The sequence below is a fragment of the Amblyomma americanum genome, chromosome 1 (assembly GCF_052857255.1).
Source record: "Amblyomma americanum isolate KBUSLIRL-KWMA chromosome 1, ASM5285725v1, whole genome shotgun sequence".
NCBI lineage: Eukaryota > Metazoa > Arthropoda > Arachnida > Ixodida > Ixodidae > Amblyomma > Amblyomma americanum.
The window spans coordinates 210805456-210811552 of record NC_135497.1 but is presented as its reverse complement, the minus strand read 5'-3'; positions in this window follow the sequence as shown (position 1 = coordinate 210811552).

Genomic DNA, 6097 nt, shown 5'->3' with positions numbered 1-6097 from the left:
GTCAAAAATTTCTTAAAGCTGATCTTCTGAGAACTCATTTCGCTTTTATGAATAATCAGCGATGGGGTGCTAACACGCGTGCCCACCATTTTTTTCTGATCGACTGTGTGTTCTGGCTGTTGGTGAGCATTGAACAACTCCTGATTTTCGAAAGTATTCATACAACTCCCCCCTTCCCCCCCCCCCCCCCCCTCCCTTAAGGCGCGTCCCCATAAAACCCCACTCTGCTGCGTCGGCACGTGGAGTATCTTGTACGCCCCTTTTTTTCTCGCTTTCCGCTTTCTGGCCCTCGTTACAGCGTTCCCATCGTTGCTATTTCACCTCGGACAGCCGCAGCTTCCCGCGTGCGTGCTGCGAATAATCGGGAAGCCAAGAAACAGAACCAGCAAGTCTCGCACGGGAGATTTTTTTGCCTCAGGAATTTGTGTTGCATCAGATGTCTCACCTCGCGTAATGACATAGAGGCGGGAAAGGCTCGTGAGAAAATTGCCGATTTGCGTGTCATTTAGCACAGCACACATAAGGCCTTCGTTCGTATCAAGCGCAGCTTTATGCACCTCCTTATCGCTTCCAGGGCAGGGCAATTATGTGGACGCCAAGGCCGGCTTTGGCGAAGTGCAGGTGATATCGAATATGCTTACGGTCCAGCTAGTTCCCTTTGTGTAGCAGGAGCGCAGTGTAGATCAAATCTTGTCAGTGAATGTCTAGTCGACTTCCTTGAATCCTTCCTTGGACAGTGGCAATAATATCGAATGGTGACAGCACGAGGAGTCTCGCATTTAATCTGAGCTAGAGTAATTTTGCAGATGTGTATACCGTATTCACGCATGTAATGGCCGCAGTTTCCTTTTTTAAGATTTGGTGTCAGAATCGGGGATGCGGCCACTACACGGAGAAAAAGAGAACAAGAAAATTTTCGGGGCTACTTGCCTTTATTAAACTAAAGTACTAGTACGTCTTGGCAGAAGAGAAAAAGAAAAAAGAACGTTTATACCTTTCACGAGCTTGCAAGAACGTTCTTTCTCCTCCTCGGAACTCGTGGGTGCCGATCAGGTCATCCTCCGTCCCACCCAATTGTTGGAGATTCCCACCACTTTAAAGCTTTTCCCCACAGTTTTGAAGGAAACCGCGGCCCACGCTTCGAGGGTCCAGCGGCACGCATCCACAAGGGACGCTCTCTTCAGCCGAACAGTCGGTGTTTTCTGGTGGTGCGCATTTTTCGTCAACCCGAACTTTCGTCCAGCGGCTCTTTTTCCACCTTCTTTCGCGAAGTCTCTCCACTTTCAGTTTAAAGTGAGCAGTATAGTTCACGTATTTCCCCATCCTTAAGCGATGATACCGGTGAACTAGTGAACACACTAGCGCCGAAACAGAGAGGATAGATACGTTCTGATTCCGATATTGCACATAATTGGCGAACGAGATAAAACGAGAAGCGCGAGCAGGCGGCGCTGGATAGCCTTGATTATTAGTGACGACAAGGATTGCGCGGCGCTTAATTTTTGCGCGCTACATACCGGCAGTAATTTTTTAAAAAATTCTGAAACTCTAGCACCCGACAGTAGATATCGACGCCAAAATTTATGAAATCGTTGGTGCAGCTTATAAACGGGTAATTGTAAAATATATATTTTTACGGACTTCCTTTAGACAGTTAGGGGTGGAACTATTACCTGAATGCGGCCATTACACGCATATATGCGGCATATTAGAAGAATAGAGAAATCGGTTCATTTTTCAAAAATGAGAAAATGGCTGAGAGAGAGTTGTCTTGTATAAGAGCTCCCCGCACTGCGTCCACCCCAAGAAAGAAGTGTTTAGTAGTAACAACATTATCATGGGGCGTTAGCGTTGCTATTGTGCGGATTCAGCACACGACACAGCCTCTTCATGCGATTTGAGCATGTTTCGTCTTCTTCTGGGCAGTTTAGAAGGTGTCGCGGAAACGGACGTGCACAAAAAGGAACAAAATGGCAAACCGACCATGGCAGAGCAGACGCTTCCTTTTGATATTAGAACACGCGAGCCGAAACGTTTTCGTTTCTGTCTCCTGTTTTCACTCTGGATTTTTTTTTCCCTAACTCCTTTCCTTGCCAGCCGTTGACCGGTCGAGACTGCGGAGTCAGCGCGTATTGCCCGGCCGAGCGCCCAATATCGCATTCACCGTACGTATTTAAAGGCCGCGAACAGTTGATGAAAAACGCCATACGCCAGTACCCGCACCAAGCCGTTCCAAGCGAATGGGCGTGCACACATGTGCACCGTACTTCGGAGCGCAAAAACCGGCCACTCTCGTATACGTACTCACCGAGAAAGAGCCGCGCGAGGAGAGAGCGCACTACCCTCCCTCCTCGCGCCGTTATGTTATCGACGCCGCGGCGCTAGTCGCCTTCCCGCCCCGGACGCCCCCGTGAAGCGTTGCCATCTGTCTCTCTTTGTCGCGCAAACAGGTAACGAGAAAAGCCTTTTTCGCTGCCCCTTTCGGCGGCTGATTGACGGCGGCGTCCTCGGCGAGGAGGTCGGCCCAGATGCGGCCAAATGGAGGGCGGCGCGCCTTCTTCGCCCCCCCTCCCCTTCTGTCCTTCGCGCGCGCGCGCAATAATCGGCCGCCGGCGGCGAGCTTTCTATCTATCTGCTCCTCGCGAGCCGAGCGAGCCTCTTGCGGCATTAACGCGCCCACTGCTCTTTCGCGCCAGTCGCGGCGCCGTCTCTATTTCTCGCGGCGTGGGCGTAACGAGGAAAACACGCGGCCGAGGATAATGCCGTTTCCCCGCGGCCGAGCCCGGCTCGACGTGGCGGCCGGGACGCGGTGTTTACGAGATCCATCGCAATCAGCGTCATCATTGTTTAGGCCTTCCCCCGTCGCTCCCTGGAGGCCCGCGACGGGACGAGATATTTTTCTCAGATTAGTTCGCGCACCTCCTTGCCGGTGCAACCCGCGCGTGCGAGCGACATCGAAATACGTTCGCGTATTCAGTTTTGCCTCAGCAACTTCGTATTTCGCAGAAAAAAAAAATGTTAATTTCTGCTTAGGAAACTTTAGTGCGGGGCCGCGCGGGATGAGTAAGAGCAGCAGCGCTAATGAACGAAAACGAGCGAGGAGAAATGAATTCACAAAAAAAAATAAATAAAACGCGCACGTATGTAGCAGCGGAACCGTTCCAATCTTGGAAATAACAGATCGTTGCTTCGATGAAACGAGGAAACGATCTGCTCGCCGGAATCCACTGAGTACTTCGTGGGAGAGAACCTTGTTACTAATGTATTTATATCTGGCTCTGCGTACTTCCGTTCGCCGCTGTGACTTGGTACTCCGTTAGGCAGCACGTGTGTTTCATTCGGGCCGAACTCGCTGGAAACTGGAACCTGCCGCGATCAGCGGGTGGCGCTCGGGCAACATTTACCTGCTCTTTCTAGATTTGCTCTAACGCTTCGAACACGTCGTGCTATGGAAGCGAAGTGCAGTCTGTAAAACCAGCGCAATTTTTCACTTTACGGATGCAGGGAAGTATGCCACGGATGAACTGTCAGTCAGGCAAAGAGGTGCGCTCTTGATACACCGCACTGTGCCCTGCAGAACGATCGTTTTTATGTAACTTTCAACCTATAGCAGAGTTAAGATCTTTCCGTTAGGCTAATCGCACTTTAGATGCGCACAAAGCTTCCCAGCGGTCAACAAACGAAATAATTTTTATTGAGAACCTTCACTGTCACAGATACACATGCATTTATGGAGGAAAAAAAAAACAAACATCTCGTACAGCGCATGACGTTCCTCTTTAAAACTTCTTGTTCGGCGAGTTGATGCATATTCATTTAGTGCAAAGTTATGGCGCAAACATAGACAACCACAGGACGACGGTGCCGATACACAAGCGCTTGTGTAAGTGTGCCGTCTCCCTGTGGAAATAATCTATGTTCGCGCCATAACTTTGCACTAGATCAATATGTTCCTGCACTAATCGTTTCGGCACATTATTTCACTTCCCGTTTTCTACCTTAGTGCTGCCGATCCAGGATCACAAAAAGCATCCCCCCCCCCCCCCCCCGCCCAATCATGCTGGCTTAAAGGATATTGCTCTTCAATAGAGAGGTTCTAGTCAGCACGGCGTACCTTGCAAAAGCACGCGAGTTTTCCACGTTATGGCTGACTCAAGTGCTACGCTTGTTCCGAATGAAGAAACGAAGGAAGTTTCAGTCTGCGTTGTAACAACAAGCATTCCGTTTTATTTCGGTGTTTCTTCTTTTACTTTACTTATTATTTTCGTACATGAAAAAAAAATCATCTGAAAAACTCTCTGTGCACCCGAATTCTTGGCCGATCCCCCTGTGTGGGCGTGTGCTATTGTATGAGGATAACAGCAACAACAACATGCAGCTCTTTCTTTACCCTGTGTTATCACTTTACTTCTCAACGTTTCGAAACCGCTGTTGTTTCCACCTGCCAGATTTGAAGGGCAGTGTGCGCGGTTATGAAACCGTTTTGTGCATTCTTTATTCGTCGTGCTAACTTCACCGAAAAGAAGCAAAAACACCGAGGAGTTGTGTGTGCTAAGTCGTGACAAAAACAAGTTTGCGTAAGGCACTGACACTTCTTAGATGGCTGGCGAAAGTGACTTATCTAAGTTGTCGGCTGTTCCTTGTTCTCTCTAAAATGTTGCCCAGCGCCCAAAACCCCAACAAGCTATTACGCAACACGGTAGCATGCTCTCCTTTCGCCCAGTCTTTGAGCTTAAGGAGTCACACCGCTACAGGCAGGCCATCGCTTTCGGAAGCAAGTGGCAAAAGAGAAAACCAGTTTTATTTTTTCCCAGACAAACAGAATGGGCACGGATATTGCGTGCTGAAATTCAGGGTAAAGAATCGCATGTGGCCTGATTCTAAGCGTACAAAATACCTCGTTTTTGCTGGCATCCATTACAGCCGCTAGAAAGCCGCAAAATGATGGAGAGGCTGCAGAATAGCATGTTTCGGGGCTAACAGGGTAACGATATGTCCTGTTTTTTTTTTCTACGTCCTTGTCCCAATGTTCAAGCTGGCCAACCCAGACAAGTAGGGGATGATTCGCTTCGCCAGCTAAATAAATGAAAGGTGGGCCAACATAAGCGTTGAATCGGCAAGAGAGGCTCGTGAAAATGTAGGTACTTCTCAGCCGCACACCATCCGTATGAACTAAGCTATCATGTCGAATTCCAGGAAACCAAACGATACGCCATGGTCCGCCGCTTGAAATCGCGAAGGTTCGCCCCCACATCCCCCAGTCGGCCTATAGACCTTTCCATTGAACCATTGAAGGCTCGCTGGTGTGTGCGTGCTGGGTCATGTCGACCATGGCACACGTGATGCACACTGTGTTACGCATCAACCTATGAATGCCTATATAAGCGCTGACAATACCCCCCCCCCCCCCCCCCCCCCCCCCCAGCAGCAGCTTTGCCGTTCCCGGAATCCATCGGCGCCTGCCACTTTCTTAATTATTAGCCTGGCTGTGGTTGATACACCTGGGTATCGCCACTTTGCTCGCTGGGCTGTTGCGTGTTTGGCGTTAGCGCGGTGGAAGCGGCAGAGGAACCTGTTTGCAATGGCCCAGAGAGTAGGCATTTCGACATCCTCCTCTGCCTGGTGGAAAGGTCTCTCGGGATTCACCAAGCAGCGCAGCCTCCGGGCGTTCTTCTGTGACAGGCGGTCCGTAAAGCGTGCATGAACCTTCCAAAGCGCCGTCGAAACGCGAGAATTTAATGGCACAGGCGATGCACACTGGCATTTACTCGCGGCTGGGGCAGGCTTCGCCGGAAGCAGGGCCAGCATGGGCCATCACTGTAGAAAAGCAATGGCACCTAACCACCACCAGCCAATTGCCGTCAAGGCTGCAGAGAGAAAACCGCCAGTTGCAGCATTTTTCCCTACCAGTTGCTTTGTTACCGGTTCCATCCGCATGGTTCGTTCGCGCATGAAATTCCTCTTTTGATGTTCCTGCTCCTGGTTTGCAGGTTAAGTATGTCGTTGTACTGTAAGTATGTTGGAAACATTGGGAACCAGGAACACAGAAACAGCACGGCGCCTAAAAAAACAGACCATACCTGCGGTTCAACTGCCG